Source organism: Cylas formicarius, unplaced genomic scaffold (assembly GCF_029955315.1).
Source record: "Cylas formicarius isolate icCylForm1 unplaced genomic scaffold, icCylForm1.1 PGA_scaffold_7__23_contigs__length_41026272, whole genome shotgun sequence".
NCBI lineage: Eukaryota > Metazoa > Arthropoda > Insecta > Coleoptera > Brentidae > Cylas > Cylas formicarius.
In genome coordinates this window covers 12,336,969-12,361,876 of record NW_026844352.1, presented here as the reverse complement: position 1 = coordinate 12,361,876, position 24,908 = coordinate 12,336,969, and the positions used below count along the sequence as shown (strand labels likewise).

The window sequence follows — 24,908 nt, the reverse complement described above, 5'->3', positions numbered from 1 at the left end:
TGCAACTGCTAATGAAATCATAAGGTACACTATTCAATAATCTCTGAGACAGTTTATTTATTTATTTATAAACAATAAAAGGAAAGCACAAGTCACAAAAAAAGATGCTTAGTCAGTATCAGTTTAAATTATTTTTTACAAACCAAATTAAGAACTAATTACATTTTTTAATTAGTGTGTTATTAATTGGTATACCGTCTTGTTTAAAGGCTTCAAAACTCAGAGCAAATAGGTCAAAATCCGGAAACATGTGTTCTAATAGGAGAGTTAGAAAAGTAGTTTGAGTGATATGTAGATACAGCGAACGTATGCCTGTTTCGAAGAATGGATTACAGTTAAAGTTTTTTTTAAACGAAAGAAGATTCAATCAAATTGTTTACAAATTTATAAAGAAATACTAAATCAAAATTTGTTTTACGATTTTTCAAAGACTGCATACAATAGAAACGAAGGTTTTCACTAATAAAATGTCTCTGTCTATTAAATCTATAATTTATAGCATTTACAAATTTCTATATATTTAAAATACATTGGATTCCAGACTGCAGTAGCATATTCCAACACGAGTCTGACAAGACTGTAAAAAAGTATTATCAAAGATTTAATTAAACCCATTAGTCACCCGTATGCATTTACGTGCATCTCGAAAACAAGCCGAGAATCCAATGTAATACCCAGAAGTCCTTTCCAGAGTCCGAAAAGTTCAGTTTGTGGTTACCTAGTTAGAGATCACTCTTAATTCGCCGCATGTTTATAGGAAACTGCGTAGCACAGTCCGGGTAAGTGTTTGGTATGCACGGGACGTTGGTCGATTCAGAGAAAAAAGTTTCGTTATTCCTTTGATAAATTAATGACGTTAATAATTTAACAACAAAACGCAATTACTTACATATTCCCAGAAACCGGAAAATACGAAATAACAGAATAAAAGAAGGGAAAAGGCAGGCGGTTATTTTTATGTGCCCGGTACGTGACGCAAAGTTTAAATGCTCCAATTTAGCGGAACGCTCTGTATGATGTTAACGTTGAATTTCCGAGGCGCGAGTTGTTAGATAAAGATGTTTATTGCGGTTCTCGGTATATATGTAACTAAATCGCGATTACTCCGCGGTTATTTATAGGCCCCGTGGAGCCGGCGACCCGATATTCACCTCGTACGTACGGATTTGTGAAATTAATTTTGATTTGTTTAGAATAATACGTCACTTATACACCAGTCTGTTTTTAACCGACGCGACGCGCTCCCTGATAAGAATACGATTTATGATGAAAAAACAATAACAGAACACTTTATTATGTTTTTGATTGTGTAGTGATATGGCGAAATTAAGAAATGATAAAAACTTTCAACTTGAACAAACAAAAACCAACAGAACGCTATGGATTTTTTACATAATAAAATAGTAATAAATAAAACCGTCTGCTACTACACTAAAGTGTTGTATAGGGCCTGCATATTAAGTATATTTAATTCCTCGGAGCTTCCTAGATATATTTCAAATAGGCTATCCCAGTTTCTAACTTATTTTGATTTTTATGTTAAAAGGTTCCAATTAAGTAATTTTCAACAATTCCATTTCTGGAAAAGTTCCATCTGTAAACAATTTTGTACAAAAACCATTGACCAAAATTAACACGCTGGGAAAATATCTGAGACGCTTGAATATGATATGGATACAATAGAAAATCCTGCCACATTTTCCAAACCGAGATATTCAGATTATTTCCAATTTTTCTAGTACTAAATTAAGGATTTTCATCAATAGAATTTGAAACTGGTTCTACAATTTCTGCAGTTCTTACAGTTCGATGGGCACCTTTTAAATGATTATTTGCGTCAAGATACCGGTTTCAGTCAACCTTCTATGTATATTTGAAAATGTTCGCTTATCTGGTCTAGCTCTGTTAGGAATGCGTTCTTGATATAATCGCTTAGCTACCGGCGCACTGCCATCAGCCAAACCATACATAAAATGCTTATCGGTCAACTCCTCAAAAACAAAAAATAACAATGCTCGAAGATTTTAAACACCAAATTAATAAGACGCGAAGAACTGTATATATGAGATAATGTAAATAACTTTTGTGAAAAACGTTTTATTGGTAATATTACGAAATATACAATTATTTCAAATAAGCAACCTTATAAAAAATAAACTTTTAACGATTTTTATTTATTTTTTTTTATGTTCCTTTTTGGACATCCTGAAGTTATGCATTACAAATATATTTAAACCTGCAATCGTCACTTTTAACATAAATTTAAAAATATTTTAGGCACACTACGTTCATAGGATGAATATGAAATATATATAGTTCGAAAGATTTTAACAATTTATACAATACAGAAATATTAGCTGGAAAATAGACAATCAATACAATATTTTGAAATTACAAGTGAATCGAAACCACTTTGGAATTACAAATTTTTGACCTTGACAGGTTCTGAGGTAACACGTACACCTAACTTTAAACAACCTGCTCATAATAAATAAATAATTAGTAATAGCAGTTCAAAAAAAAGTGCTTAATTATTGTTTTACAGAAATATGTGATATGTAAAGTCCAGTTACTTTCTTGACCCTTTTAGTGAACAGGACTGAGAATTTATGTTGAAGTCCGACGTTGTAAAAAGTTAGACGAAAAATAACGCTGGCCCAAGTATAGATCCTTGGAGAACCCCTCAAGTACACCCTAGGTTTTTTTACTAAAAAAAAAATAAGGTGATGTAGTCCTCAGTTCTGCATTGCTAACGAAGGTAACAGTGGCATCGCCATGTTTCTTTTTTCACGATTAGTTAGGTAGTTAGAATTACGTTCACAAACTACACATGAAAAACATGTTTGCTTATATTACGTACCAAGTTTCTAAACCTCTTTTTATCTAAACTTTTTTCACCGTCATACTAGATAAACTGCCCAATTAAATCCAAAAATCTAACACATAGATTTTAAAACACGAATTGTTTTGTTTTATTAAGCTGCTGAAGAAAATATATTTTAATTTAATTTGTGGGCATATTATATATATTTTCTCAGAAATGTTGATATGCTGATATTCGTTAATCTAACTCCTTCACTCCGAATTCGTTCACTTTATTTAATCACTGCAAGTCAAAATTTTAAATACAAATGATAATTTAATACACGAATTTCAAGTTACACCTTAGCGATTACTGTAAGAGAGTCTATGTTATATGGGGAGGCAACAACCCACGACAAGATGAAAATTTTTCTATGAAATTAGTTTAGTGACATCAAATATTTTAGTAGTCACGACATTTGAAAGTTGCCTTTATTTTTGGAAATGGTTTGCTTGCAAACGATACATTTTAAATTACATGCATAGAAATTAGCGTAAAATCATAATACCACCGCGACACACTTTCTGTCGACTTTGATCACGAAAAAATTTAAATAAGGACAAAATTGCCGCGAAGCCCAAGGAATTACGGGTCCACTTTCTGACCCGCTATTGCAAGATTAAACTGAGCGTTCACACTGGACCCACCAGAATAATCGTTAGACACTAAATAAATGCGTCATGGTAGAATATAGTTCCGGCGTTTCTAATGGCCGAAAATAAAATTCGCATTCAGCTCAAATATAGACATATAACACAATGTAATGTAATTTTTCGCATGAGAAGGAAACTAGCTGGAACATTTATATCTTCGTTTAACTAATTCCAGATCAACTCCAAGGAATTCTGCGAAGAATGCGAGAGAGAGAGAGAGAGAGAGAGAGAGAGAGAGAGAGAGAGAGTGTAGGGAATTTCGCGAAAGATTCAAAGGGAATTCCAGAAGAATTCTAAGAAATTATAAATATAAAACTAATTTCCCTTGTGCCTTCGTGCTTCGCAGTCTTGTCTAGTCGCACAAAAAGTCGATCAAAAATGGAAAATGCAGTTTTTGTACTAATCAAACAACTGCGAGTGAGTTTATAACCGATTAAGAGATTATTGTAAACATTTTTCCTCCGAACATCACATCGCTAAATATTGTAAAAACGGAAAATCAGAAAGCAGTGACAGAGAATGCGACTTGGGAATGTATGATCTGGAGACAATGATAACATATTATTTACGTTAGTTTGGCAATTTTACGGCAATTGCAATATATATATTGACAAATATTACACAAAGATCGCTACTACGCGGAATATGTTCTGAAACGAGTTCCGACTGAAAGACGTAATTCATGTAGTAGCTTCTTGTCAAGTAGGTTACTGGGTCAGCGTTAGGTAATTTTATCGAAACTTGCACGTCTTTGTTAGCGACCGGCATGGAGGAAGGTTTGGCCGATAAAGAAAATTGAACGCGATTCCTTCTAAAAAACTTTTATTTTCGGTAATAGAATAAAATAAATATCTGATGGAGCGTCTACGCGATTGTTTATACATATTATTCACATCCGTTCGTTTTCGAAAAGAAAACAAAAACGAAAGGCTGCAGCACTTCAGTAAATGACCCCGCTGTTTTGGTTATATGATCACGTTTGTGTTTAACGGCTTCTCACTTTTATATTCAAATAGAATAATACAACAATAGGCGGAGCAACGAACCGAAATATACCGCGATCGCGTAGTATTTAATAGTCGTACGAGATTGTCCAAATCCCCTGAAGAAGGAAGATCCTAAGACAATTACCCTGAAAACATATTTTCTACTTATTGTACAAAAAATAATATACCAACCGCGCAAGCACCTACTTAAATTAAAGCAAATAACTAACTGTCTCTTCCAATATGCCAGAAAACAAGGAATATTCCTGTCGAAACAAGTCCCAAAATTCTCCAGGTGCCTCCATATCCATAAATCGACTAATTTTAAAAAAGATTATAAATACCAAAAAGGAACAACAACGTTAGTTGCTCGGTTTGATACTTTCTCTACTCTACTTTTCTGCCGAATCTCAAGCAATTTGATATAAATTTACTATGTTGATACATTTATAGGTTATTCGTTTTATTTAATTTTCATACAATACAGTTAATTAAGTATGCAATTCAGTATATAATATGTACTTGCTTCAGCCTTTTTATCATCTTTAATAAAAAGCCATTAAAAATATGTCAAACTAACTTTTAATGAAGGATTGATTTATTTCTGCATTTTTACTTAAGTAGTGGAGCTCCGGAAAATATATTTTTTTCTTTCCTACGAACTACCATCTACCTTAGTAATTTTTTATAATTTTCTTCTCTTTTGTTTTGTTTAATTTGCTTTTGATTTAATAAACATTATTACTATTATCAATGTTGGATTATTACTTTGTCTTTTCATTTTAATAGGAGGTAGTCTGTCGTTGTTGTCCGCTTCGTTATATTTCCATTCACTATATTTTTATCAGCAAAACGTTGTTTCCAGGTTACTAAAGACAGAACGAACATCACGTCTTCCATATATATAATTCCAAGACAAATTAACTAAGTACTTCCTTAAAATCTTCTTACCAATTCTAATTCTCTATCATTAAAGTGTGGTTCGTGTGGGCATATAACGCCCTACACATGCACACTCACACGGGACTATACTTATTATCGCGATCTAACATTAATTTTAGGCTTGTTCATTAGACGCATTCTGCGTAGGGCTACTTGTTGCCCGTACACAAACGCAAGCACATGAAACGTGAAACATTTTACTTATATAAAAATGCGGGGAAATAGGAGGCATAAAAACGGAACTCTTTTATTACGGTTTTGTACAAGATCCGGACGGCAAGCGAGGTTGCCACGATTACGCGGATATATTTTAGTAAGTAGAGAAAACAAACGAGCTTCGCTGCCGATTCAATTTCAAAGAAAAACGTGCAAAGTTAATACATATCTGAAAGATTTTACCGGAAAAACTGTAATGAAATATTTTATGCAATATAATTAATTTAACAAAATAATTGACACTCAACACCACATTGTAATTATTTAGGAAAATTCCATAAAATTGAAAGACAAACGATTAAAAAATATTCTGAATTATATACTTCCCGAACTTTTAAAAACTAATTTTTCTCCTGTTTTTTAACGTTTCTATTAATCGCTTAAAAGATTATATTAACTTATTGTTATATAGGGAGCCCTGTATATATAAATTACTTCAAAGATGTTCTATACCAATACGTCAATTATCTTTTAGACTCGATACTTCCCTTGAAATCATAACCGAAATCGACATGTTTTTCTTATTTTAATTCTTATTAACACTTTCGCCATCCACGGTGGGTTTATCTTTAATTGATCTTAAATACGTTCTTTATCCGACGATGGCAAATAAAAGCAAAAAATACCAAAATTCGTTATTAAGTAACAACAAAAACGTATTTTTGAGCAAGCAGCGTAGATGTAAATGTATTATTTTTATATTCAGATCATACTATAGCTATTTGGTAACGAATTCTTGCCGATCTTCCATAAAAACGAATATTTTGGAAAATCTCCAATCGCAACAACGGAACAGGACAAAGTAGATATGGGACGTTTCGTTTAAAAAATCAGATAAAAAATTAGTTGCGCCATCTTATATGTTACGTAGAACACAGACAGAAATAAACAACAAAATTAAACACGAGCGCAAAAAAATAAAAATAAATAAGAGTTGTATATGTAACTTTTTGTTTAATTTATAAACGTGAATATGAAACTCCAAATTTTCGTCGATAAAGAAACCCATACCCAACATAACAGCATAATAATTTAATCCAAGGAAGTGAATTTCTCTTAATCATATTTTATTATCTTAGTAGTTATTATTAGCTATTTTAACTCTTCGTTGCACCAAGTCACAGTCGTATCATCCTCAAATAAATCGAATCGGCCTGTGATTTCAAGTTGCGTTAACTCATTAACTTAAATTAAGAACAAAATGGGTACCAAAACGGATCCTTGAGGGACGCCGCAAGAAGTATGCCGTTTCTTAGATGATACGCCATCGGTGTGACTGTTCACGGCCATTGAGGTCCACAAGTGAAACTTTACGCATGCCTGATCAGTAAAAAAAAATCTTTCTACATTTGCTTAACATAATGCCGATAAAATGCCGCAGTTTTGTTGTTAACTCGTTCAATATCAATTTTTAAAACCGCGGCAACGCGGCGAAGAAATTTATGGGGTTGTCGAGCGTTGTATAACCCTATTACCGTGAGTAATGGTGTTTTCTTTCGCATTTCCAATTTTTCCGGCAAATATGGCCTCTCGTATTTTCGCACCGTTACGCGGAGTTAATACAGCCGCGACGTAGATGCCGTTTACAATGTTACGAAATTATCGACAAGCTTCCCGGCGACTATAAGGCCTGCGAGGACGAAAACGAACTGTTATAATAAACGCCGCGTGATCTGTGCTAATTGGGGACTTGTTCGGTACTTCCTTCGAATTAGATACGCCAATCTAGAGAGTTTGCGATCCGTGGGCATAGAAAACGATTTTCTGTTATTAAACCGGAATGCCCAGGTAGAGTTGCGAATGTGTGTGCCTGTGTGTGAGAGCGCGCGCTGCGGTTTCAATCAGCCGTGGGTACATTGTACTACAACGCAAATAACAAAACGGGTATATTGACTTCTGGCACGTGCAATCTTGTTTTTCGTTTTTATTTCATATTCGTAATTTCCGAAGAAGACTAGTATCAGACCGCTTTAGTTTCAGTGAACCGGAACTGAATTTATAAAGAAAATCAGACTCTATAACCGATGGCCGGTACAATAAAGATGAGAACGAAAGGATTGTTTCAATAGATTTGATTTTTTTTGGAGACATTAACAAATTTTAAAATTACTCCTAAATCCTAACCTCATTTATTGTCGTTCAATAATTACTCTAAATAAACTTCAGAAAAAAACATCGGGATGTATTGAATCGAACCTTCAAGGTCTATGTGTCTATTTGTCTAATAAAATAAAAATTAATATAGAACAGACTGGTTGCATACTGCTTAATTAAAAGAATACGATAGTAAATAACATAGACTTTACAACTAATAATAAAACACTGTAAACAGGACCCAATATGTAAATATTATTTGACAGCTTTGTTTTTGAACCACTCTAGATATGTACTTCGTGTGTGGAATATATGTTCCTCTAGCTTTAATTCAATGCCAAATAATGTAAATAACATATAATAATATATAATGTAAATAATATTTCTAATAACATTCCCGAATGTAGAAGTAGAAATTATTTGATAGCTTTCTCTTTGTACCATTCTCTACTATTTGTGTGGGATGTGCTTCTCGAACTTTAATTCAATGCATATTTTGCAAAATAAGTGGTAAGAAACAAATATGTAACAAAAAAAATATTTTCAAATCAGCTTCAACACACAATAAACTTTCTGATGGATTAAAAACTATGTATAGGGACTATGATAAACTCTGAATACTAGATACTAGTTGTTGATGTATTGATATTATTATCCGAGGTACTGAATTATAATAAAAAATTAATATATTAATTGTCAAACGCTTTTTAAAAAACTAGTGCCGTGTCCATATTAATATTAAACAATTTTTCTACATCTGGCTAACAAATGATCAGAACAATAACGATGACAACGAAAATCATTGTTTAAATATATTTTTTAATTTTTCAAAGAAACTTTCACAGGCTACTTGTAATACTTTTTACAAAACTTCTGGATTCCTCCTGAGTCGGTTTTTGTTAAGTTTGTCAAAGTAAAATGCCAACAGGATGATTGTAATGTTTTGTAAATAGTTTTGTAAAATGGAATTTTTTAAAATATTTTTTCTACATCCTTTTAATACGTTTTGAAATAACTCAAAGATTGACCGCTAATATCATTCAAAGTTTTTCAATATTCAAAACACCAACAAAAAAATCTACAAAACGCATCGTTAAATTTTTTAACAATATTCACTTCCGGTTTGGCTGAAAATGACAGTAACTTTCAAATTTTAAATGACGCCGGTATTTTTTACATTTTTGGATCCAGCATTTTGTTTTCCGTTTGATTTTCATCTATTTAATTTTATACAACTAGGATATACTGTAATGTTACTACAGGAATTTGTTGCATTTTTATTCCGAGATCAGCAACTGTTCTTATTTTTTACGTTATATTAGAGAAAATCTAATTCAATTAAATATGGAGCAAGTAAAAGGCATTTGACCCAACATCCGTCATAGCAGCAGGAAAGTTTTACTTACCAACGATTTAAACAAAAAAGAAAATACGTATATAAATAATTATGGTAAATGGTAACAGGCATAAATTAGTTAAAGGACGGTCACTGCTTGTGAACGTTTCTGTTTCACACATTCTCTTTCTTCTCTAGCTCTTAAGCTTCGTTGCTATTGGAAATTATTTTCTTTTTTTTTGTTCAATTTACCCAATTTGAAATCTAAAAAATCTCGAATCCTAGAAATCTTAGAAACACAAATTTGGAGATTGTCATGTTAGCTAATTTAACGAGATATTGTTGCATAATCATTGTTTTGGTCACAAAAATACGGTGCCAGTTTAGTTATGCGATCTATCTACGGTTATTCGACTACTACTTAGTTAGTCTTAGTCTTAGTTAGTCTAACCAACCAAAAAACAGGAAGTGTACAAAAAAAACATGTTTTTTGACATTTTTAAATTGTTGTTTTAAGAACTGCCGAAAAAATGGGTCATAATAACCTCCGCGGTCAACCATATAATAACAGAATAAGCGCTTCCTTAAATATAACAAAACTTCAGATTTGGAATGCTTCGAAAAATGAGCAAGGTGAAAATGGATTGCGGCACCATAAAGAAGACATTCTTCACCAAGGCCGGCGCTTCGCGAAAGAATATACACAGAAATAGAATCACACAGAAGAGAAAGTCTCGCGCCTTATTACAAAAACAAGTGGGTTCGCATTTGCATATTGGAGAATGTGTGTAAAAGAGTAGTCAACGCGATTAATTTTTTTCCGAGATGTTGTGCTGCGTGTAGTTTTTTGGTTTAATGTTGATTGCTAGCCTTGTAACAAAAAAGTTTTTCGTATATATACGGGTTTCGACGGCATTGAAATTTTACTGGGTATACAGTAATATCATAAAATATACATATTTAAAGGTGATTCGCAATGACAACATCCTCATTTATTACTTCTTCTGGCGTTCAGCGGTAGTTAAAACTTGTCCAATACCATTAGGTCTATTTTTTTCAATGGTTGCATAAAAATGTTACCCGTAACGTACCAGGAAGTAATGTTACGGTACATAATAAAAACGAAACACACTTCGCGGTTTTTAACAAGTGAAAGGAGATGAAATACCCAATAGGTTCAATTATAGAATTTAGAAACTACGCCGCCGTTCGCCTCAAATCGAGATCTTTGATTTTGAACTGAATTTGCGGACGTGTCCGACAGTCGAAAGAGTAGAGTTCGTTTGCATGTGTTTTGAGTTGATATTTAAACATCGCTTTGTAATACTAACCTAACGTTTGGTTTGTTCTCACAGCTGGAAAAAACGAGTTGCAGACAAATAATCATGCCCGCTAGGATAAATCGCATTCTTACAAAGACTTCTTATCGAATTTACACCAAAAGACTTTCGGAATTGTCATTTACGTCATTTTCCGAACATTCTCCTAAGTAAAGCGTAATTTTCCACCAACGCCTTCTCAAAGAATTATTTTCAAAATTCGAATAACCAAAATTATAGTACGGAGTAATAAAAGCAAAACTGTACGATTTGCACCACACAAATTCTTCCGAATCTAATGATTGAACTTCCCCAGAACTTCGAATATAAATAAAATTAAACTTGCCTTCGTTATCTAGGGTAAAAGGTGCTGGTTATCGATCAATAGAAACCAAGCGGATGAAAGGTGAATAGATTATAACTAATTTATAATATAACAATTAATAACCGAGCACGGGTGTTAGAAAAAATTAAACAAAAAGAGTAGAAAAAGTAGTTTTTCAACTCATTTAACATGAAAACCCTATTTCTGAATTAGATAGACTTAACATTTCAAATACTTTGAACTTTTTGGTGGAGATATAAGTGGGTCGAGTATATAGTTACCAATAACACTTAAAAGCGTCACCTTTATTCTTTATTGAATTTTGCATTTTGTAGCATATAGTTTAAGCGACCAACCAAATTCAAAATGTATCAAAATTACGCAAAGTATGTTATGAAGTGTTATTAGGTTTAGATTATATTTTAATATTTCGTATTGTTATTGTGTTTCGTCTATTATATTGAGAACAACGTATTTCTTGAATAATTTAAAAAATTAAAATTCTTCTTCGGTTAGCTAAATTCTTGAAGTGTCTGTTTGACGTCTTCAATTGATATTGACAGCTATATACACGGTGCACGGTCTACTCGTACCCACACAAAACATGCTGGGATCTAAAAATGTCTTACGTCTTTATCTACACACCGTTAACTATGATTTCCAAGAAAGTTTGTATTCATTCATTCATTCATTCAAGAGGTATAGTTGAAATCGAAGCACGCCACGGATGATTTATAAAAGTGCACTAATAAATTTCATAAATGAAACAAGTTATTGGCACTTTTGAAAATGATCAAACCAATAAATATTTCATCAATAATTAATAACATTACATCCAAAACACTCTGTAGCAAGTAAAGCAACAAAAACTGCATATTTATTATGCGGATTTTGAAGAGAATGAAAATTTCACTTTCAAATTAATTCGACATGTCTACCAAAAATCCGCTTAAATCCTAAAAAGTGAATGGTTAAAATTTGGCTTCGACGATTCGACCTCGATTTGCCAACCGTTAAGTATGTCTATCGCGCGGCGCATGCGTCAAGTGAAAGTCTATGATTACCATAAGACTCCTTCTACTTCGTTGCGGACGATACTTCGTATTTCACTAATTACGTCAGCGTGGTTTTATAGTTTATTCTGGGTTTGTCCTTGTTTCCGAACGTCCATATCTTAAACATTTATTTGTGCCAAATATCATACGGAGGCGTGCTCTATGCTATTAGTTTAGAGACCCCACTTGTTCTAATATACTGAATGAATTGAATTGAAATGTAGATACCTCAATATAGGTAATGTTGGGGCTGGTTAATTGACCAATTCTTAATTGAGTAGTCAAAAAATGTTTTAAATAACATCTTGCAATTGTAGAGTGTTATCCATCATTATTTAATAATAATATAAATTTTATAATAAATTGTTATGCGTTTGTGATGTCCAATTTACCCATAGCGATTCGGAGAATAATAATATCGACTCCATTTAGTTCTCAGAACGACGCGACGGAGACGTAATGCACCATATAAATAAATATAAATAAAAAATATAAATTTCATGGTATTTTTAAAATAATTTCGGTCAACTAACTGGTCAATGTGAACAAAAAAATTAGACTAGTCAATTCCACAACTTTAATTTTTTCTCTCGGTTTGAGCGGCAACTTTTAAATTTATAGATGTTTTTGTATTTGTTTTTTTGTTTTCCTTAAGTTTTCTTTATAACATGGCCTTAAAATATCGTTCGTTCATTGCTTTAGAGGACATTTGCCATTAAAGAAGTAAAGGAGTTTCATATAGACACTTTCCAATCAATTAAACAATAAAATTTTCGAAATCATAATAAAAATAGTAAGTGAAATAATCTGCAAAATACAAAAAGGCGAGAGTGAATTCATTCAACTGCATGCTGAACACTTGCAAATTGCAATTTCCAATATTATCGCACTATGGCTTGCTGGAACTTCATCTGTTTTTTTAAATGCGTTTGGACGTACACACGTACGTATAGATTCTATTAATTATTTCCGTTATAATAATTCCGCAACTACTTTTGTTTGCCGTGATAGTCAACTTTGCATAGGATCTTAATAGTTTTGGTTGGTTTATAGTGATATAGTTTGCTTAATAGTGCGATTAACTTAAAAATTCAAGCACGTTAAGTTGCATTAGATTGAAGAAATGCATTGATGATTTATTTTTATTTAAACCTTTTTAAAAGATCAATAACCAGTTTCCAAAGTCGAGCATTAGGCTTTACGATTTTACTGCAACATAAATTTCCACATCAACTTAAAAATTTAATTAGAGGATCGTTATGTGTAAGTGCGTACAATTTTTTTGGTAAATATCACAATAATAAACAAAAATGCAACAACATAGTAACAATCCGGTAATCCCATCCAACATATTACAATATTTGAAGAATTTTCTGTTGTAATATTTATATATATCTTCAAATGGTTTATGTTTAAAACAAGTCCTTCTGAAATTAATTACCCTTTTAAATGTACTCAAATCAAATCAGCGTAGTACATATTACACAAATACTTTTACACTCTAACACTATCGCGACCGTCGCGCAATAATCGAGAGAAACCAATTTATTTTCGATAAAACAAAATCCCATTCATGTCGTGGAAACTACAAAGAGAGCCCCCCCCTAAAAGGCGTATATCCCGTCCGCCGCAAAGGAAACACGAAAACCGTGTCTTCCAGCATAAAAATATCTAATGAAATATTTTGATCGCGTGCCGCTTGTATATTCCACGATATTTCACAAAATAATTTATTTCCATATTGATGACAGCGGTCGAATAAATTTTTAATGGGCTCCCGACGGGCATATCCCTTTTATTTTATCAACATTTTACGCCATCGAAAATTGCATAAAACGTTCCGAACGAAATTTGGCGGGATTGCAGCGAAACGTTGGTCGCTTTTTGACCGACAAAATGATTTTATATATAGATAATAAAAATAATAATGCTTATTTGCCGTACAAACAAAAAAGAGCGTAGTATAGAAATACTTGAACTATTCGTATTAAGCAAAAAGGAGTTACTGAAATGACCACCAGAGGACGTAATTGCTTGAGAAGATATTATTTATTTCCTAAATTGTTTTCCACTTGTTACCGCTTAGATAAATCAACAAATTAATAAAATTTGTTAATTTCCAATACTTGATTAGGGTTGTAACAAGTATAGCATACCGCAGAGTTCCATAAACGTGTTAACGTGTTAATCGATCGATCATTTATAGTTTTTAACTTCAAACAGTAATTGATATTGCATTAAAAATTCGAACTTTACCTGAGAATCGTTACGCTGGTGAAAGAAGGTCTAGTTTATAGATTTTGGAATAGTTCATATAGTTTAAACTGAACCTGGAATTTTTAAACACGCATTTGCCCTTAAGCTGCAGCACTAATGATTTATCAATCAGTCAAAATGCTCGTAACTTTTTACACATTATTTATTTAATCATAATAAATCTGTATCACTTTTATATTAGTATTAACTTTTAACTTTATCAATTCATTCAACACTACAGCTCGATTTGAAATTTACCAAAACTAACCAAGATATAAAAAATCCATAACGCCTATCTGCGCGGACTTCCAGAACTATTCTAGAACAAAACTATCATCGGTAAGTTAGATTTTTAGTAGAGTTAATGATCGCTTGATAAAAGCGACATATATATCATTATACCAAAATATTCATTACCTTAGAAATTTCGATTCATTTGCATTTTTATGTCCTGATAAACTGGCCTACGGGTACAAATTTACAATGCAAGGGCGCAGTCATTAAATTTTTAACGTCCTCTTATTTTTATCTTTTTAATTTTTTACGTATTTTTTATTTATCGAATTACAATAGAAAATATAGTCAAATGATAGTTAATAAAATACAGAGGCCTAGGTTTTAAATATGTCGAACAGGTAATAGTATATTATGCAACAACGCAACAACAGAATTGACAAACGTCAAAATTCAAGGCGTGGGAAATATCTCCGAAAATATCCGATTGCTCCCAAACCCGTGGGGTAAAATCCCGGAAATGTCCGAAGTAGCTTGGATTCGTGGGAGACGAAGCGGTAAAGTGACGCTTCCCGTATGCTAGACGGGAGTAGAAAAACACATTTTCTCAAAACCATCCTTTCAAAATCCCAAATAGCCACATGGTCCTGGTATAAATTTGGTTACTTATAAAAATATTGTAGTATGAACCACAAAACTTGTTCGGTCATTCGTTTATTAAACCAATTCGTGACTAAAGCGTTGTTCATAAAACTTTTTGCAGATAGTCGTTTCTTCGAAAGATAATAATAAGGGCAACAGTTACTTGTTTCATGTATCTGCGCACAAACAATTTCATCCCTAGTATTACCAAAAAATTCTTAAATTCGTCCAACTTTGGAAGAACTTCGTTATAATACAGTCTCCTTAATTACTAATGCCAACACAGTAACTTTCACGACCATTTTGAAAACACCGAAAGCTCTCATTGTTGTTACTTTGATGTGTAACAATCCTCTTAAGCAATTGGACCGGCGAAAACTAAAAAGATAACCAAACGATCGTTAAGCAACAAGCACAAAATAAAATATCTGCTGAATATTTTGCGTTTTGTTCTACGCTGTGGGAAACCGGAGTAAATCGTTATATTACGTTGCAAAACGCTTTTTACCGGCAAACTTTCCACGGGTCGACTTTAATAACGGTATCCGCTAGTTGTGTGTTTATTAAGCAGTCAAAGCGTCACACACAATCTTGGTTTATAAGTTTTAATTAATATCTGCCGTATGTTTACCATTTGCACGGTAAATATAATATAAGTAAAAGTCGCTCGAATCGCCTTGGTTTCCTAACGTTATTTATTTGCTTAAATGTAACTTGCAACAGTGTATCTGGTGCACTTTGTTTTTGGAATTAATAACCTAGTTTTCATCACACAAAACTTAATCGGAGATATCGAAAGAAATACTTTATTCCGTCAGGTATTACATAGCACACAGCTATAGCTATAGCTAGTAATCAAATATTATTTAAATGACTTCAAAGACAGTGGCAATCATATAACCCAAAAATATACAAGAAAATATTTCCTTCGTACTATACGAAGCAGGCGTAACATTTAAGAGTGCTAAAAGGAAAACAATACACACTTGAAAGATAATAAGCTTAGATAAACCATGTAATGTTATTAATAAATTGCACGAGTTAAAAATAGCAGATAAAAAATGAACGAAATGAAATACTTATTGATATTATTGATAATGAACTCGACTTTGTTGAACATTGCGCGTGATTAGAGAGAAATAATGTTAACATTATTTAAAAAATAATATTTTTATTTATAAACCTTGCAGTTTTTCACATATTTCGTTGAAACTTGGTAGCTATGCATAACTGTTCTGTCAGGTCACGCCTTTCACGTAAATTTTGGGGCATACTAGCACAAAAAAAATGGTTTTCTCGGTTACGACTTATTTCGTTTAATAAGAATTTTAATTTGCATATTTTTAATATACAATACACAAGTGCGTTGAAAATTGCATTTTTGAGTAGTAATAAATTAAAAGTTAAAAAAATACCATTTGTTGGCTTATCAAACAATACCATAGAAATCGCAACACAATCAACCAATCAACAGCAACAATCACTAAGCAACATACAACACAAATTTTCATTCATTTTTAAGTTTTTCCAATGCTAAGACATTTGCACAGAATTTGCATAGAATTTACAGAAACCCCCAATATTGACCACTATTTTCCCACGGTTGAGAATTATTTTTAAAATCACTATTTTTTCATGCTTTTTTGATAATAATTAAAATAAAAAAATGTTATTATTTACTACTGGTTATTTTTTAAGTTTTAATTTATCGATTAACGTATCTCAAAAACTACAATTGTCATCAAAATTAAATATGAGGAAAAAAATACGCAAATTAAGAGGCTTATGAAACGAAATAAGTCCTAAGTTTCAAAAAAAGATTTAAAAAACTGCTAAATTTATAAAAAAAAAGTTGAACAAAGTTCAATGCAATATTAGAAAATCGCAGAGTGAAAGTGAAAATATTTTCCCACAAAGTTTCTGTCATTATTTGACCTATCGTTTCGACTCACCCTGTAACTATTTTATTTTTACAATTAGCGGAGTTAATATTTATGAACAAAGAAAGATGTTCTAGACATTTCCCGAATGAAAGGAATAAAAACTAAAATAAACGAGCCACTGCCTACCTATTCCTTCTTTATACTTCAGACACCCCAAAATCACTGACCGATTGAGCTTTTTAAAAGCCATAATCTTCATGTAAACCGCACAAAATCTTCATTGTTAATCTCTGGAAGTAACAATAATTAAAGGAGATGAAAAATACTTAAAATTTTAATTAATGTAGTTGTAAGTGTTTTTTTTTCAGCCATGATTACTTTTTTTAAAGTTTGTTTTGCGCACTGGTTCATCCATATTATGGAAAATCAAAGACATCGGTATGTTTTACAGTGACAGATCGGCTTTCACAACGCTGCGGTTACGTGTCCAGAGACGACCTAACTATATTCGTGGTGTCTGCATAGACTGGCAAGTTTTCACTGAGATACCGACTCCATACGTAATCCTATGATTTCTATGTAGAGAATCTCTTTTCTTTTATTTACGTGTCCATATTATTATTATTTGGTATCGATACATCCACCACCATCACACATCATTCTCTAACAATGGTGGACGGCCCAGCTTACAGTAGGGAGTTTGGGAATCTTGATCAATATTATGCACTTTAAGAAGTTCTTGGTACACTATGGCGGCTACTTTATTATGGCTTTCCAAGGATTTATTGCCTGCTAGGCATTGGCAAACGGACATGATGTGTTGTAGAGCTCGGAACTAAAACCACATTTCCTGCACTTGTCTCTGTCAATATTTTCTTTCTTTCAAGATGTGTACTCGCGGTGGCTTCTTGTGTTGACAACATTATCTTTAATGGTTAGTCACATGGAAAATGTAACCGCTCCTCAGCCAGTGCAGTGAAGCTGTTTTATCCGCTGTCTCCTTTTGAAGATCGCCCTGGTACCTTGAAACGGTCGATTAGGCTGATTGATGAAACTAACCAGTAGAGTCAATCGCTCTCTTACAGATGATTCAACGCAAGGAAAACCCACAGGGCACTGAGACTATCCCCTCGAAAAATTCCGTGTTTCAGTGCTATATTGCTAGTTTCTAGATTTCGATTTGTAAAGAAATTGATCGTGATTATTATATTCCGTATAAAGCGGGTAGAATGGGGCAAGATTTGATTTAAAAAAGAACCGAATTATGTCAAAAGTCCCGTAGCTCCTCCAAACGACAAATTAACATTATCAAGTGCATCGCAAAATATCATCTCGACCGCCGCGCGGTAATTGAACGAAGAAAATTAAGGTATACGCAACTCGAAGTTTGTAATTACAAGTGCATACCGTTGCATATCTTCTGAGCATCGAAACGATATGGTCAATAACCTGTTGAGAAACTCCATGGCGGGGCTGCGGCCGTACCATTTGAAACCTACCGAACACAATACTTAAATTGTTATCATTTTCGTTGCCTGCCTACGCGCCGGATTAATTATTGTGCAATAATGGGAGGTTTTAACGTCGCGTCGTACGCCGTATGTAAACATTTATGTTGTTAACGTTTTTTTTTAACGCGTCGAGCAAAACTAACCAAATCTTTGTTGTGACCGCTGTTTTATTTAATAACATATTTGTTGGCTTTCACCAGCGTTTCACGATTCAAACTTCTATTTTTTTAAATCTTTTTTATTGAGACCAACACAAATGGCACAACTCTTTAAAAAAATTAGACAAAAAACATTATACTTCTGCATTTTCGTTGTACAGTTTAAAGTCAAATACTAATTTTCTCCCTTTTTCGATCCCCATCCTGTTCGTTATATCTGAATGTACAAAACCAAAAGTGCTGAAAGTTCGTTCTACTGACACTGAGAATGCAGTTACACAGAGGAACTGTTTTGTTATTGGTCGCAGTTTCGCAATTTCTGGCTCATCCTTTTAAATGGGCAACTGCAGGCATTCAACTATATTACTAATGGCAAAAGTCCAGTGTTTCCACAAAAATTATTAATTGTTTCTAAATCCAGATTCCTTTCTTCGGGTGTTAACTCACATTTTTTCTTTTGAGGGTTCAACATGAAATGATATGGCGTGAGTGCCTGCTTATATCGATCTTGAATTTTTTGTATTTTTGATAAAGGCAATTCTACAACATTCTCGAAGATATATTACAGCATCTGAGATAGCAGCGATTTTGCTTTGCAAAATATCAAGAGTAGCTGATATTGGTTTTAAAATGCTTAAATATTCCTGTGCTGCATGTTTAAGCCCATTATTTGAAACCTTTTGGTAAATGATCAAATCAATTTCGTTTTTGTTTTCTTCACAGATTTTTAATAATATATCTCACTGAGTGACGTACATCTATAAACAATTAGCAACGCTTGGCCTCCTGCTTGACTGAATTTCGCTCTAGCTAGATGGTTATCGCAAAAATATTTAACAATTTGAATTATATGTTTTTTGACGTCTGGCATTGTAAGTTTTTGCAAAGTAAATTCAAAATATGGTGCAGAGCAGCCATAAGTTATAACTTTTGAGTCCGTCTATTTTCCCATGAGGGTCACATAAAGAAATTAGGTCACAAACTACTTCAGTCAAATATTGTGAAGTATGAGGTTTTCCCGAAGTATCAATAGTTCCGTAAAGAAGCGCTAGTCCATCTTCAGTTGTTATCGACCACAAGTCACACATTGCCCTGACAGAAAAAAAAAAAAGTTTTTTTTTACTTTTTTTCAATGCATCGGAAGCTCAAATTAGTAGCAATAATTGCCTTCGCTATTTGTTTGTCAATCTTTCTTTTTCAGCCGTTTGCATTGCGAAACTACTCAAATTAGGCTGATTTACAGTTTTTTTCTTTATCTTTGTGTGGAACTCGAGGAAGACAATGCAGTAGCAAGATCTACAGAACTGTCAAGCGACATTCGAGTGCCTCAAAAGAAAATAAAAACATTAAAAACATAATTTATAAATTTATACCATTGTTAATAAATAATAAACCAAATACCCCAATTTCCTATTAAAAAATAGTAAAGAGCATATTGGACTTAAATTTATACGGTTAACTTTTTTTTTAATCATGTACATTCTTTTCGAAGATAAAGAAATTTTGCAATATGAATAAGAATAAAAATAAGTAAGTATCTAAAAAATATAAACATTAACATAAATAAACTATGCATGAATTAACATTTTTGCAAGAAAACACGAAAAGGACATAACATGAAAACGTTTTGTGAATACCATACTGCTACCTTTTACGAGATGAAAGGTTAATTAAAAATGTAATAATAACACAAAATATTATTTACCTACCTGTATTCGTTTCTTCTTGCTTATTATCACAAATATCATGGTGTGCTTTAAGTATTTTCCACTGGTTCTACTCCTTTGACAGACCACCAACCAAGTACGCGAGAGGTGGGTGATGGGAAAAATTCTAAATGAAACTTTTCCTTTCTTGTCTCATGGCAAATAGCATCTAATGTGATGAACTAATATATTTTTTAAGATAGCCTAGTTTTTATCAAGACCTGCTAAAAAACCGTCAGTTTTTTAGCAAATTATCACCTGGGTATTGATTTTGTCGTGCTATTGATTTGGATTATCACAAAAAACAAAATTAACAGGCAAAAAAAAAGTTTATCCGATCCCGATATAAGGCGAAGCCTCGTGCAGTGGGCAGAAAAAACATGTTTTTTTTATGCACGAGAGGTCTCTTGCTTGCATTTTGAACTGTTGGCAGTGTTTTATTATGGTAAGAGGTTAATGTGCTGGCGTGATACGGAGAATACAATTTCCTTTCAGCCAGAAACTCTTTTGATACCGCGTCTAAGTACTAATACTATAAAGCCTGCTTGAAGGAAGGGTTGTAACAACAAAGTGATGGGCAATCACATTTTTGTTCTTTTTAAAATCAGATTTTTTATTTGTTATTTATAATCTACCTGCTGTAAATGAAAGATAATCTAATCTTGGTTTATCCATTATTGCCGATTATATGTATTTATTGTTAATATACAGGATGATTCCTTTGGAGGTAAAAAATTGATATCCATATTTGCTTTCAGATTTTTTAAAAGTTGTTCTTTTTTATAATAAACAATTAATAACTACCTAGTACACTGCAATGAAATTTTAAGAAAATAATTTCTGAAAGTTTATAATTCTCTTTATTTTTGTTGTTAATGCTTGGCTAGGTAAAATATTGAATTTAGAAATGTTGTATTATTTACCGAATTATATGACAATTCCTAACTTAATTTCTTTGGTAAGGAATAAAAATATTTTTTTTTCAAACAATCCACGGGGATGTTATACGTATTAGCAAATTATAAAAAAACACATTCAATAACGAGGAAATAAATGCAAGTACATTGCGCTGTTAGCAACGAAATGTATATTTCATTCAACATGATTTTGCGAAAATTTCGATTAGAGTAATTTAACTAACTAAAACCTTTTATTTTAATATTTTCCTTAAAGTGTAACTAGAGTTGTTTAAGACGTAATTGACGCGTTTTCCAGACTACCTGCAACAACATATTAACATAACATTAACGCCAAAATCGAAACGAATTATTATTATTTTTTTAAAGACCATATCGAATTTTGTATATGATTATTTGGATCGACCCCGATGTATTTTTTTTATAATTTGAACAAAAACCATATACAGGGTGTTTCAAAACAAACGCGAAAACTTAAGGGATGCTGCCTTGTTTAAAATGAAGGGTAGTTTCTGATATAAACGTTGGATCAAAGTCATCACTACAAACCTATAAAGAAATGTTTTTATTTTTTACCATAAAAACAAAAATAAAATATTACGGAAGGATTACTATTATAAGAATACACTTGCTGCATATTTTTTAAAAAAATTATCTCTAGCATTCTTAACTAAATTTAAATTTAAATCTAAATTTCGATAGAAACTTTTTCATCAAATCCGAAAAAAGATATAATATTTTTTTCAAAATAAAGGCAAAGTGTAGAAAATACCAGCTTTTTCGTTAGATATTGAGAAATGTATCCAATTTGCCAAAGACAAAATAAATAATATCGATTCATGCCTATTTAGGCGAAAAACTAATTCGGATTGGGTTTTTTCCAATTACACAGTATTATAAACCTTTTCAAGGCGTGGAAACGTTCATTTCTTCTCCACCACCTCACAGGAACAGTATAAAATAACTACAACGAAATTTTTTCGGGGTTGTTTTTTGAAACAAAAAACATGAAAAAATTGTTTTGTTCTAACTGTCCCAAAAGGTTGCGTAGGCACGCTATTATATTAAAAATAAGCAAAAGGGCAAAGAATCTTATAAACATTCAAAATTTAAACTTTGTTCAACTTTACCCACAATTTAAAACTGCAGTTAGCGGCTTATTCAAAGTAAATAACAAAAATTGCAAAAGTCAGGGGCGTTTATCTCTTTGATACAATAGAATTAGCTTAAATAAATACCTTCCACAATTTTAATTTAATTAAAACGCTATTAGCCCTTTGTTATTATAAATGAAATTACCAAAACTGTTTAACGTTAATAAAAAGACTTGGCAACCTTGGAAACTAAACATATCCAATTTTACGTTTATATGAACGTTTTTCTTTAATTTTGGATGACGATTCTGCAGCCTCGGCTGCAGCGCTGTCTCGAGTCAGCGCATGTATTGGGAAACACTCTGGATAAAATAAATTTTAAAACACTTAAAAATATATATTTCCGGCGGTGCCCTGTCACGTTACTTACGAGTAGGATTTTCAAAATTTCACGAAAATCCACATGATGTGGAGCAAATTAACAAAGTATGTTGCAACGCGACAGATTTTCACGTGAAGCTTCTCGCTCGATCCTCAGATTTCAATATGTAAACACGTGTGCGTCTGCGAGCTTTACTAAGTGAAGCAGTAGTGAAAAGGGTCCGTCGTGTCACTCGAGATAACCATTAGGGTTCAATAATCTCCGAAAACGGTTTTCGTTCGAGTTATTTCTGAAGGGACCGATAAAGATTTATATTATACTCCAAACATTAAATTTGAATATTTAACCAGAGCGTAAACACGAATTAATTCCCTCTGAGTGAATAGCGATACTTGGATCTTAAATTCGAACCGTTAGGTGGTTTTGCGAATTTTGCGCTTTTGAGAGAGGCACACTAGAAAGAAGTTATTCTAGTCTGTTGGCCTATGAGGCTTCATTTGGGCAGACGACCGTATTGGAACATTTAATGTCGCATTTCATTCCTTCTGTTTTTTGTCCCATATTTCAATTCTCTATCTACTGTTTCCAAGTAAACTAGATAAATTGAAATACGCGCTAAAATGCTGACACAATTAAAGATACAATTAATCAATCGCTATATCGTACTCGATATCGTATTATTTATAGGTTTGGTTTTCAATTTGCAATACTCTTTAGCTTTGGCACATCGCAAAGTCCCATCAAAACAATTCCAAAACAATGCAAATAAATAGTCTAGAAATAATTGTTTCTAGTTAATAACTTTTTAGATTGCATGACGGCTGCAAAAATAAACACAATACACCTCCGTTGATATTTGTGTTTTTTATTTTAGCAAATGAGCATGAACGTATAATACTTACTTAAGATTGTGGCTATATTCGTATTTAAAACTTTTAGACTTAAACTATACGGCCTTCAGCCAATGTCATTATGAGACCATTTGTCTGACTCCACCCTGCAAATTTGAATCTTGAATAGTTTTACTGAATTTTAGGGGTATTTATTTTCATTTAAGTTACATTTTTTTATTTAGTTTACTACATAATTTTTGTAATTATGTAAGTTTTATAATAAAACGAACGAATTATTTTTATAACGTTTTATATTTCATATTATTGAGTTGGAGTGATATTAATTAGGAAGCATTGCATTTTAATCACTATCCTCTAAAATTCCTTGTTCAAATGCTCCGCCAAGAATTAGTTCGTACTGTAGCCCACGGTGGCGCTAGCGATATTTACCAGTGAATCTACAATTTTCTTTTTTTATCAGTTTTCTCTATGGTGAACCCTAACTGATTATTCTTAGATTTCGAATACGACTTTATTAAAATTAAATTATTAAATTATTTCCAGAGGTTTTGAAAGGTTCTCAAAGGGTTTTGGAAGAAACCGTGCAGCGTTCTATTGAGCTAACCACCCCTTGAGGATTTTGTTTAGGATGTTGACAGTTGTGCTCTATATTGACGGATTTAAAAATCGAACAAACGAAGCTAAACCGACTAGCAAAGCAGCATTTGGGGTTCAACAAACAATACACACTCGGTGGATTCAAAAATTCCTTTACAACTGCATGGACGAAACATAAATTACATTGAAAAGTTTAAGGGACTGAGTCGTTAGTATAATTAATCACGCTCAGATAGACGTATCGCACATCCGTTCCGAGAAAGCTCGCTTATGTTATAGAAAACTTCATACCGCTTATAAGACCGACGACATTCGCCGTCCAAAAATAGTTACCCGATTGAAACGCCCGACACACGCGTAGCGTGAAATGACGGTATTTTCTCGATCCTCCGATTGTGTCGGATCTTATGCGTCTTAGGTTAGGGGGTGCCGGATTAAAATAAAATGAGTATATTAATCAAAATAAATAAGAACTAAAAGTTCAGATTTTCACGAAATTATATATTATGACAATTGTTTCGACAACACCGTGTCTTTATCAAATGTGTGAATGAATAAATCTACTAGAGGAGGCCCTTATTCGCGCACTATAGGAACTATATGGTGTGCATGGATTTGTCGAAAACTTTTGATAGTCCGTCGCAAATAAATTAAATTAGAAATTAATTCAATCCTAAGTTGAGACGTTAGTAGTAGACACACTTGTAGCGAACGCTCAGGGATGCATTCTGGTCCTTCTCTAGTATACTAAAAACATAAACAAATAAACCTCGTAGCATAACTGGTGAATATACTATATTGATTACAGATGATGATCTTGGGATGCTCCTCCAAGGATAATTTCAACAATTATTGTTGTTTAAAGTAAAGTAGTTGTTAGCCAGA

The 24,908-nt window shown here is 32.7% G+C and overlaps 1 protein-coding gene across 2 annotated transcripts in view; it reads right to left on the bottom strand.

Annotated features, from left to right (window-relative positions):
• LOC132705321 (uncharacterized) overlaps positions 1 to 24,908 on the bottom strand; it is a 70,258-nt gene that overhangs the window by 29,382 nt on the left and 15,968 nt on the right. The window contains exon 1 of one of the 2 annotated variants that reach the window (XM_060675842.1): positions 20,183 to 20,321. The exons of the other annotated variant lie outside the window; for it this stretch is intronic. The gene's annotated coding sequence lies outside the window, so the exon portion shown is untranslated. Of the gene's footprint in view, positions 1 to 20,182; positions 20,322 to 24,908 lie in introns of those variants that run through there. 2 annotated transcript variants of the gene reach the window in all.